The following is a 12865-nucleotide window of genomic DNA, read 5'->3' on the forward strand; positions in this document are numbered from 1 at the left end:
CCACTCTCTTGTGCAAATACGTGCTGCACAGTACACAGTAATGGAGCCTATTTGCATCTAGTATGCTGATTGTCCTTAGAAATCTACACTTCATTTTTTAATTATTTGAGTTGACGTTTGTTACATGGTGCATAGATAGAATTGCCTTTTACATTTAAAGTATCACAGTGGGGGGCTCCATGAGACTGATGGATACTAGCTTTTCACAAAAGTCCTGAATCACATTTCTGAAAGCAAATTAGTTCTCAATTCAAGTCATGTACTTTTCTGGTTCAAATGCATCATCTTATTAGGCCAAAATGCCGAACTCATGCATACTAATTTGTCCTGGTAGGTGGGCTATGTTTTCCCATCAGACATACCGCATCACAGTGTTTACTGGCATTCATTCTAACAGGCTAATTGTCTTTTTAGAGCAAGCTGTGTTTGTTTGTTGATAATAGATAGCGTGATGTCTTTTCTCACGCAGGGCTGGACCAAGTGTTATCTTCAATATTTAACACCCACACAGTCCTGACACAATTAAAATGCTTATAAAATAGAAAGTTCTGGTTCTAAAATCTGATTGGCTTAGCCAGATTTGAAGTTGAAGAAGTATACGCTCATGACTTATTGCTCGAGTTTGAAGAAAATTATGTAGGTGCAATGAGTTATGACTATGAATTTGGCTGTGAATTTAGTGATGAATTTGATGATGACAGCAAAATACCTTCAATTTGATTATTTAGGTTTGTATAAACTTGTTGCGGAGCCATGATTTGGTTGATATGAAAGATACCAGTTCATAGACGATTAATTGTTAACACACAGATGATGGTATGATCTTCACTATGTGAACCTAAATATAGATGTGATTATGAACCTGTGAATGTGGACTGTATGCATTCTGTATAACAGTCCTTAATGGATGAGGAATATGTTTTAATATCTGACACATTGAAACAAAATGAATGTGTTGTGAGCAGTTGCTTGATTTTGTCTTGAGGGGCTTTCTGTTCTCTCAGTTCTCAGTGAAAGGACAACTGTCACAGTCAGTGTGTGTATATCCGTGTGCGTGTAGTGAGTGTGTGATTTTTTTTTTTTGTTTCTTTCCTTTTTGTTCCCTGTTTATTGTGCGCGTTTGGGTTGGTTCATGAGTTTATTGTGTCAGTTATGTAGACAGTCAGTGTACATTTGTTCTGTAGGTCTGCTGATGTTAGACATTTAGTGTCTTTTTTTCTATTTGCTGTTTATCCATAATTCATTATGCTGTGAAGTATCAGTTAGCTTCATGTCATTGCATTTGCCCCCTCTGTATGTGACATACACAAGATTATAGTCTTTACATCAATGTTTTAAATTACTCATCACATGGGAGCAGATGTGAACACATTCACCAAACTTTAATTTAGTCTTGTGCTGTGCATAGCACCCGCCTTTTAACTATTATATTTACAGTCAAATTCAAGGTTAACCTTGATGGAAAATCAGTCATGGATTTCAGTCTGGTTCACAATTTTTTAAATGTTGATTTTTATTACTTTTTTTAAACACAGTGAAATAACATTGAACATTTGAGGCATATCATGCATTGTGTAAATGTCTGGAATTGGCCTTTTCTGTGTTCTTTTATTTGAAAAAGATGAATGCCCAACTCATGATATCAATGTGTTTACAGTGTTAGGGACTGTCAGAAAATTGCAAATGAACCCTTCTTAGCCCAAAACATGGTTACTTTCTAGTGTTGATGTTACTAGTACTGTGATGTTATATTGTAGCCATATTGCCCACCCATATTTATATGTGCACTTTCAAGTTTGCAATCATGAGCTCAAACTCCTCATGACCTGAAGAATCTTTTCACATGGAATACAGACTTTTTTTACCAGTCCTTCCAGTGCTGATCATCCTTAGTCTAGCATAGAGTTCATCTCTTGGAACTCTGTGGTTGATGATCTATGGAGAAGGAGCAGTTGAATATATGAAAGCTTTTTTTAGCCAATTAGTGTGATGAATGTGAGCAAGAGTTTGGGCCAGCATTCCATAGTTAAGACAAATGCATGTGAGAACTGTGTTTTTACCCTTCTGTCATTTTTCATCATAATCAGAACCACATCAGGTGCAAGAGTGTGATTTTAGACTAAACCCCCATGGACACATACCCTCATAATAGCCACAGTGGGTTAGTGGTCGTTAATGTTGATTTATGTCTAATGCCATACAGTCATCATCATTATCATTAAGAAGAGTAGAGGCATCTTATTTATGTGCATGTACCCAGACACATACACTGTTGATTACTGATAGCAAACCAGCATTAGAGGTGAGAGAGGCTCTCCACTTAGACTGTATTAGAGTCTAGCTGCATTACTCTGGTGTCTGCAGTACTCCAGGCTAATACACAACATCAAATCCACAAGAAAACATAACAGAACAAATTGATCCAAGCTCTACCCACAAAGTGTGTTGAAAAGTTGGACAAGCTTTCTAGAACTTCAAAAGTCAAAAATCTCATTCAGCCAAATAAAAGACTGTAGCACACAGATCTCAGTTCTTGTCAAAATGTATGAATTATTGAACTGCAATAATGTTTATTTCAAGTTCCTGCATAACACAACTAATCAAACCTAGGGAGGTTGGGAAAAAAATGGGTCATCACAGAGTTGTGTGTGCAACTAGGGGGCAGAAAACAACACTACATAAAGCAACAATGACAAGTTGTTGTTGTGCATGGAAGATGATTACAGAATGTTCAGTTATCAGTAATTTCTCATCATTACTGAGAACTAAATTGAACTAGCAGACTTGTGAATTTTTGCGCGAACAGCTGACAAAGTCATATTCAACTGAAAACCTTGGGATTCTAGATGACACATCGGTTTAAGAGATGTGACATATAATGTAACCTTTGAACATTTTACATAAGTGAAAAACATTATACTTGCAGTAAATGTGAAAAAGTATATAACTGATGATAACTGATATATCACTGCGCTTTTTAACACAGCTAATGAAAAGCTAGATTGTATAACGCAACCTTTGAACATTTTACATAAGTGAAAAACATTATATTTGCAGTAAATGTGAAAAAGTATATAACTGATTATAACTGATATACCGCTGTGCTTTTTAACACAGCTAATGAAAAGCTGGATTGTATTCTCCAGATCTCCATGCTCCTTGTGGTGAACGTATCTATGAAGAGACACTCGAGCAGAGTAAATTCGGATTTACTAATTGACCGCCTAGTATGCAAACTTGATGAGCACCCAAACACAAAATTAGGTTAGAGACACTAGTGATACCACCATACTCCTGATATTGTCAGGAGAGGATAAACAGGCTCAACAAACAACAAAACAGGTAGGCTGGGCAAAATTCATAGGCCGTTCAAATAGCATTTTATTATTGAGTCAACAAGAATTACAAACAGTGCAAAATCTTCCTTGATTACAACAATTGACTGATATTACAATATTGTAACAGGATAAGTTACTGTAGTGCTTTTACACGTGTACTTAGTAATGTTTGTAAATAGAAAGAACAACATTTAATCACGCTAACAGTGTGGCAAGAATAAGTTAGTTCTGTCTGATAGGTCCCAGTGTATATATGAGTGCAGGCACAAAATGTTCCACAGTGTGACCACAATATGCACCCCTGAAGCGCCTGAAATTAACATTAGCTCTGGCCTTAGTAAATTGAAACACTCAAACTGTGCTACTTACAGTGTGCTTGTGAGGCACAAGGTAGAGATCACCCATCACTGCTTGGAAACCATTTCACTGAAACTGCTTAGCAATCGTCATCTCCTAAAAGTTTTAGATTTTAGTCAGCATTTCCCATGTGCAAATATTTTTAAATTGTACAATGTGGTCAGATGTGCCTGAGGGACTCCCAATAGCCTAACAGAATTGATTTTGCTTTCTACAAATTCTAAATTCCAAAAACTGCCTTAAAATGTTGTTATTTCATTTGCTGTTTAGTTTGTAATATGAGATCATTTTCTCTGAATAATAGGCCGCAAAGTGAGAGTATTGTCTAGTAGGGCTGCAACAAATGACTAATTTGATAGTTGAATAATCAATATATAGATAGATTGATTCATTCATTGATTATTGAAATGAATAAACGATTATTCGGATTATGAATCACTACATAACCAAGTAACTTTTTTGTAGCTATTAGCTTTTAGCTTTTGATGAAGGTGTTTTGGGTCTGGACAAAGTTTGTGCCCTTGCAGGTCTCTAGCAGAGCTACATTATTGAAGTTGTTGTCAATTACAACATAGTGATCCAATGTTTTGTAATTCTATTCCTTTTTTAAAAAACTGTTGTGGCCACATCAAGACACATTTTGCGCTGTGTCTTCTCACATACATATCTTAAGCGTTTGAACTAGTGTGATTCTGTTGGTAAATATTCCAGCAACATGCTTTTGCAAAATTCCATGCAAAAGTGCTTATTGCACAAACATCAGGGTCCAGAGTGTAAAACTGCATTGCTTTACCATTTCCAGCACCCACAGACATGCATGCAGTCAAGGTTTTTTTTTTCTGTTTGTTTGTTTTTAAATGTTTATTATAGATAAGTAGTATTAGCAGAAAGTAGTGTATATATATATATATATATATATATATATATATATATATTTTTTTTTTTTTTTTTTTTTTTTTTTTTTTTTTTTTTTCCTTTTCCTTGTATGTGTTGAATTTGGAAATGATAATTATACTGAGCGGTCATTTAATTTATTATGCTGTATTCATTCATTATACCTTTTTAACCAACAGTTTGTTTATGCAATTATGCCTAGGTTTGATCTTCCTAGGCATGAGCAGGTATAACTGCTATATACTTGAATCTCCTTTAAGCAGTGCTGTGCAGAGCAGGCCAGTGGTAAGTGGAGTGAAGCAGCTTTTAATCAGGAGGAAGTGAGGAGGCCTGCTGGGACTTAATGACTCTTTCATCTGACAGCAGTCTGCTGCCACTGCTACTATTATTGCTGCTGCTGGTCTCACCATTCCTGCACTTTCACTGCCCTGGCATGCATTAGGGGTAATCTGGAACCTAAAGGTTATAGACTGTAGTACATGGGGCAATTTGGTATGTAGTACTATCACAGGGTAATTATCTTCTGCTGATGTCTTCTTGAGTTTGCAACAGATACTTGATTAGACAGTGTTGGTTCACTGTCTAGTGAATCAGACATCCAGACAGATAAATTGTGACTGAAAAAACTCTCAAGAGATTACATTGTCGGCCAAGAGTGGTCTTTTAGGAGATATTAGGATGTTAGGAATTTGTGTACAAACTTTTATCATATAATAAACACATATATTCTCCTGTTTGATTAAAGCAGATTGCCAGAATGGACTGAATGCATCATTTAACCCTTACAATACAAGTAATCAGAAATTACTAAAGACTTCAGATTAGCTAAATAAATGTTTTGCTTGTTTTCTTATGTTTCACTTAGAAATGAGTCCAAATTTCAAAATAGTTATGAAAGTGTAAAAACCCAGCATTGCTTGTTACACTCTGCCAGATAGCAGTATAGAGCCTACATATTAAATTTTGACTTAAGGTTGTAATCTGGTCTCATCCAAGAGGGAAACATTGAAAGACTACTGCAGCCACCTAAAGGCTACTGCCCACCAGGCTAGTAATGTTATCTTCCGTAAAAAAGTAATTACTGTTTATCTATTTTGTTGGACACTTTATGTTGTCCACCTGATGTGTCCAGTGTGCAGTAGCTTGTAGCCTCAAGAATTCTAATGAGGTAGTTTTTTGTATATTTTTAGAACAGTGCCTTAAAGAAATCCTGGGACTGAAATTCCCATCTATAGTTTCACTAATATAATTCGTTCCATAGGGGCAAAGATTTTTAAGTAAGTTCTGATAACTGACATTGTGTGTCACATTTACTGCATCAATAGTTCATTTTTATACTATGCATAACTAAGGCAAGGATTTTACTTGGCTATCATTTACCAGATTTAAACTTTAACTTTTTTAACTTTTCCTTGCATGTGAGTTGAGTATATGAACAAGCAACATTAATTTTCCAACCACAGCTTGTATATTAAGCCATGTTAGGATTTTCATACTGATTTACTGCTTCAGGCTCCTGAATGACACAGTCATAAAAGTTTTATGTGGTTGTTAATGATCAGTGTTCCTCACTGTGCCAGATGTTGTCCAGTGATTGAATCTAATAGAGACGTATGCAGTAATGAGGTCCAAAAGAGGCTGGAGCCCTTCCATTATTCCACATCTTTATTAGTGTTTCCAGCTTCGTAATGATAGATACATGGATGCTAGCATTAGGTTGTGCAGGGCATCGATGACCCTGCTGGAATGCTCTATTTGCCAGATTACTAATGGACTGCTGTTTTCTGATAGAGAAGGGTGGAGGGGGGTGTATTGGAGGAGAGGATAAGAGGGAAGGACAGACAGAGAGAGGGGGGGGGGGGGTATGGCAACAGGCACAAAAGGAGAGAGAGATATACAGGCTGTGTGTTGTGGCTGTGACCTTGGGTTCAGGTGGGGTTGCTGAGTTTGGCTGTGGTTCACTAAGTGGAGGAAGATAAAATGGAGGGAGAAAGAGGAGTGAGAGAGGTGAGAGGACAGAAAACATGGAGAGGAGAGTGCGGCTGGAAAAAGAGCTGTGATGGGGGTAATTAGAGGAAAATGGAAAAACAGCACAGAAAAAGGATGTTTGGTAGTAGGATGTCAGAGGTGAAGATGACGCCCATGTGTTTGTCTCTAACCTTCAATAATGCTCACACTCAGGGGGCAAATGGGCTCTGCTCCCATCACTGTGCTCACTGGGTAAGGTGATTCATCACCTTTTCGGCCCAGGGGGTCAGCAGGTCAAATTCTGCACCTGCTTTATGACCTTCATGTTGATTTATGTGTGCTGCTTAGTAATACACTCTCGCACAAAACAGGCTTGTTGTCTGGTTTATTTGGTTTCACATGTCTGCAGGAATGTCTGAGAAATGCCTGTTTGACCAAAGATAATAAGACAATAGTACTATATGAATTTCTCTGTGAAGTTTAATATCATAAGCAGATTTATTCTGGTCTTATGTAAGAGCAGAATGTCATAGAATGGAATGAAGGCACCGGAAGTTAATCTTTGAAAAGGATGTGCCAATATAGGATCCGGGGTGTGGGGGAGGGGGGCATTCATTAACATACCTGCCAATAACTATAACGATACATAAACGTTTATAAAATTATGTAGCAAATGGAACTGTGACCAAAATCTACCTGAATTAGCATTCATTGGAAATTTTTCTTTTGGATTACGGCTGCAAAAATGAATAAAATGCACTTTTTTATACAGCAGCCCAGCGTATCCAATGTTATTAAAGTGAATAAATAATACATAAAGTAATAAAATATGATCATTTGTAACCAATGATTATAGTCTTAAACACACACTCAAATATGTGTTCTAAGCACCATATGAAGGTTTTATTGCTTTTCGTCTCCACGGATCTATATGTTTCAGTGGATTTTCAGTTTTCCTTATCACTAGATTCATTATATCAAGATCACCTCACGAAGACCGATGCTCATCTTGTTGTGGCTGCAGTGAGTGTGTCTTTTGGTCGTGACTCTGTGCTGGATTATCTCAGTCTAATTTACAGCCTTAGATTAGGATTACAGCTTCCACTCTGAACATCCTCCTTAACGTAATTGATAAACTCTTAATCTGCCTGCACTGACTACATGCAGATGACCATGGCTAATGAAGTTCAAGATATGATATATAGACTTTGATAATCCTGTGTATTTTAATGACCTATTCTACATTTTAATACTTGATGCCATATACATGTATCTGTACTGTCACTTAATATGCTGGGTGTTGAAAAGCACTCTGTAGAGCTGTACTGGAGAACAGCATAAGTATTCAGTTTACTGCACAAACAACCTAAAGTAGTTAAAGCTCATATACATGATTTGGATGTATTTGCGTCTGTGTTTTTAATGGAGTGTATAATTTCAGATGTTATACCTATAATTACCCATATTGTTTGTTCAGACACTTTCAGAATTTTTGCTTATGTCTTCTACCTCATTAAAATCCCCTACCAGGCTAGTTGAGAATAGTTCTACACAGGTAATTGGCATTTCTACTGTGTTATCTACCACTGCATAAAAGAAACACATGGTTGTTTTTCTTAGTGTGTACATGTTCAGAACCGATTTTTGAATTGCTATGTCAGAATAAATACAACATAAACATTGAGATCAAGTTATTAAAGGACACCATATTATAAGGCAGGAATAGAATAGCTTCAGCATTAAAGAGTTAATATGTCTGTATGTCTTTCAGGCTCTATTGTTTCAACTGAGATTGTCAGAATGTCCCGGTCTGATGCATTGATCGCAGACTTGAAAAACCGAGGGGCATTTGTGCCTTTTTTTTTCTGGCCTTCCTCTTTTGCCATCAGCCTCATCCTCAGAGCTGATTAAACAGTCTGCCTGCAGTGATCACATCAGAGCTAATTAGTGGAGCTCAGGGTTTAGAACTGCCTCCTGTGGTATATTATAGTGGGTTCCAAAGCCAGCGCAGGGCGCACAGACTGCATTCACTGATAAACAGTATTCCATCAGGCCTAATTAGTCAACCTCAAACCTAGTCACCCTCAGTGGCTTTAATTATCTTTTTGCCTCATTTGCCCTTTATTTAACACCTCTATAGAGGTCATAAAGGTTTACCGCAATCTGTCACAGTTATTTAATGAATAATAAGTTACAGTATTTTGTAGTGCTACAGATTTCAGTGCCATTCATTTAATGATCCAGGGTGGTTCTGTTGGTGTGACATAAGGCTTAGTCCAGTATGTATTTAAGCCATAATGATCTGGACTAATCAATACAGCCTGATCAATACCTGCTTCCTCCCCAGCATCTCCACACATCCCCCAACCCCACACACACATAATATTCAATCGAGAGAAAGAGAGAGGGAGAGAGATGTTTAAACCTAGAGTAATGATTGAGGCTGACTCAGATTAGGCAGGCAGAGATTTGACATTCTAGCTTTCTGCTCTGCTTTCACAGTATTGATTTAAAAGCAGTTACATACTGCTTAGCCATTCCTTTCTTGGTGTGTCTGCTAGAGTCAAGCGGTTCTTCCTCTGTGTGTGTGTGTGTGTGTGTGTGTGTGTGTGTGTGCGTGTGTGTGTGTGTGTGTGTGTGTGTGTGTGCGTGTGTGTGTGTGTGTGTGTGTGTGTGTGTGTGTGTGTGAGAGAGAGAGAGAGAGAGAGAGAGAGAGAGTACTCACAACTTGAGGAAATTGACACTCCCTCACCTCGGTGCCATTTATATATATACAGATAATGTATCACTGGAATGTTCCACTGACATATGGTAAGGATGTAGTGTTTGGTGAGGGGTGTGTGTGCGTGTTTGTGAGCTTTCCTGAGCTTCAGGAGGCATTAGGAAGTATTTACTAGTGAAGAACAGAGCTGTTTAGCACTTTCTATAATGTATGATTTCCTGTGCTTCCTAGCACACATCTGCTGTTCCTATTTGCCAAGGTTAAATTAAATGCTGGTAGGAATTTTATTGTGGTGCAGTATTAATCACGTCTTTTCTGTTCCATTCTGTTCTGTTCTATTTGATGGATATTCTATTCTATTCTTTTCTATTCTATTCTATTCTATTCTATTCTATTCTATTCTATTCTATTCTTATAATACTGGTCCATGTATCAGTTTTTTTGCCTGTAGCTCACTGAAGCTTGGCACAGGATCTCTCATGCATTGTTTAAAGGGTCCATATCATGAAAATTTTGCTGCTGTAAGTAAACGTTGTTAAAGTTACAGAACAAACTGTCTGTGCAGTTTGTATATGGAAACTAAGCTGTAAAAGCAGGCTGTTTTTGAATTCTTTTTGTGATGTCATAAACCATCACATTTACATACATACATATGTTCAGCCTACAGCATTCTAGCCTCGCTCATTCATGCTGAAGTTATAAGAAGTGCTTCATCTAGATTGCCTTTTGAATGGAAGGGACACAATATAGGGCCAATCAGAACAAATCTCATATATTGCATATGTCAATCTTGAAGGCACAGGTTTTGTTCTTAGGGATACAGAGACATTGTGAATGGTCATTTAAAAAGGGATATGAATTTTTTTGGTGCATAAACCCACACATATGTTATAATTGAACCTCAGGAAAAAATTAAATATAATGCAGGATGTAGGCCCATTAAACAAAGAAAGACTACGATTACTCATTACTTACTTACATTTGATAACACTGCTTGAATTAAGTATTCAAACAGGAGATGAAAAAATCCCCCCAGAAGAAAAACTAAACTTTTTTTATTATCCTATTTTGTGGCATCTGTGATGGAACTGGGCATTTGTTTGTGCTCAACAAGATTTGTGTGTTGTCCGTTTCATTTATTAATTTTCATCAATTATTTTTTCTTTGTCACTTTTTCTTAGTAGTGGTCTTCATGTCACTTTTTTATTCAAGCAATGTAATAGTAGGTGATACAACAGAATGTACATTCATGACCGTGCACATTGTTTTGCATTGTGATGTCACAACAACAGGATGCATTGTTACACCACATTAAACACCTTGTTATTATGCTTTTTAACTGATTAGCTTCTCTAACTCCATCTCTGTTTTTTGATTGAAGGACATTTGATCTTTTTTGGTCTAGTTGATATTTGTTTGTGTACCTTTTTGTCTATAGAGCTCCATTAGCACATCAATGGAGGCCCAGCAGACAATAGCATATAGTGTACAGTGTGCTGCTGCACTCCACTTGAGTTTCCTGCTGATTGACTGTGTTTAGTGCCTGTAGAGCTCAATCAGTCCCTTTTGTTTCCATCCAGGCTTCTGTTAGACACACAGCAAGACGAAACCATGAGGGTGTTGCTGAAAATTGAAAAGTTCATTTTCCCCGACTATGAGCTTTTCTTGTGGAAATGCTCTCAATAGCCTGTCTGCTTCAGAACAATGCAAGGCACACAGTCAGACATTTGTTATGGGTGGCGAGTCAGAACCTACAGCGCAACTTGAATGCTATCCCTTATTGCGGAACAGCCATTCCTTTAATATTGTGTTTCTGAACTCAATTACTGTGCCTTTAAAACAGCATTCACAGTTTGAAGTCTTTCATGAAAGATCATAGTGGAGACTGCCCACCTGTCCATTATTGGCCTATCCATTAATGATAGAATTTCTCAGTCTTTCTCTTCCTCACTGTGGCCTATGGTGATAAATGTGTTTCTGACAGTCCTCCTCATGGTAATAAAACAGCAGGCTGTGTTCTAGTCATTACTCTCTGCTCTGTAAATAACACTACTGCCACAGAGCTACAGCTTGTGAAAAGTGTGTCCACCTCACAACCATTACATGAAGCTTCATCACTTTTTTTGTGCCTTTCATTTAATGCCCAAGCCCCATAAGAAAGTTAATGAAAAAGAGGTGTATTATTGTAGCTAAACTGCATTAACATGCTGTGAAGTGTTCTATGCTGCACCAGATGAGGGCTTTGTAATGGAAAAGTCCTGAGATATGAGGCCCACTAGTAGACCCAATACACTTTCAGAAAGTCAGATGTTGCTGGTGTGGTTTTCATCTATCTCCTTTCTAATATAACACGGTAACTATTGCGTACTTATTCCGTTTTTTTTCTGACTTTTTTTAGCATTAGAAGATGGTGAATGGCTTCCTTGTGTGAAGCTTTTGTTTTAGCCTTGGTGTGGATAATGTCTCATATGAGGCTCTTTACTGTTCTGGTGTAATTTAGCTCTAATGACTGTGGCCCATGGTCAAAACAGACGTCATTTTCCGCTGAACACCAAACTGTAATTTTCTTGATATACAAGCAAATTTAAGCATGTGAGCAGCCCTCTAGTGTGCTGCCTAAAACCCTCTAGGTCTCTAGAATTATGGCACAAAACAGTACAGAGTGAGTAAATAGTCTTAGTCATTGTGGTAAACAGCTATTAATTTATTTTGAGGATCAGATTGAATTTTCTTTTTAGCATCATGTGTGCTCAGAGTAATTTCATATTGACATTTAACTGATCTAGGTTAGTTTGTAAGCTTATACAGGCTCACAAGGTTTGCCATATGTGTTACTCAAGATTTAAATAGCAACTCTACTTGCACAATGTTCAGCCTACCCAAGATGTAGTTGATCGGGCAAGATAAGTTTGACATCCAAATTTCACAGCTAGGAGGCTTACATTGCTAACAAATAAGTCAATTGCCACCCAAATCTTTTCCATAAATACAGCCCAAAAGCTTCACTCAACCTGCTCTGCATCCAGGCTCACACAGACTTGTCCATGTGGTTTAGGATACAATATGACTTATTGTGTTATTATAAAAATTTCCCTTTAGACAACAGGTGTGACAAAATTCAACCCATCATATGCATGCATGTCACTGAGACAGATTACATTCACAATTTCTGTTGTTTCTTTTTATAAATGACCTTTAATCTTGAATTCTCTAACTGAAGAAGGGGAGCCCAATTCTATGAATTTTGCTACTAAGTTTTGGATGATTGACTACATTAGCACATGGAAAATTATGTACATTTGATTTTTCACAAAACCATACATTTTATTTTCAGGTTTGAATCATACAGACCCACTTAAACTTTTAATTGAAGTTAAAATGTGTTGAAGTTAAAATATGTACGTCTTTAATAATACCATGTGCAAATACATTCTTCCTGAAATGTGTTGACGTGGTTGATTAGTAGAATAGCAATGCTGCTCTTTCATTAGAGTAGCACCGAAGTGTAGGTAATGAAGTGTTTCATAGTAATGATATAATAATTTAACAGTGAATTATTATGGTTAGCCTCTCACATACCTACTAA

At 37.2% G+C, this 12865-nt stretch overlaps 1 protein-coding gene across 5 annotated transcripts in view; it reads left to right on the plus strand.

Annotated features, from left to right (window-relative positions):
* sash1a (SAM and SH3 domain containing 1a) overlaps nt 1-12865 on the plus strand; it is a 359575-nt gene that overhangs the window by 51285 nt on the left and 295425 nt on the right. The gene's annotated exons all lie outside the window — the stretch shown is intronic.

The sequence above is a fragment of the Pygocentrus nattereri genome, chromosome 4, assembly GCF_015220715.1.
Source record: "Pygocentrus nattereri isolate fPygNat1 chromosome 4, fPygNat1.pri, whole genome shotgun sequence".
Lineage (NCBI taxonomy): Eukaryota > Metazoa > Chordata > Actinopteri > Characiformes > Serrasalmidae > Pygocentrus > Pygocentrus nattereri.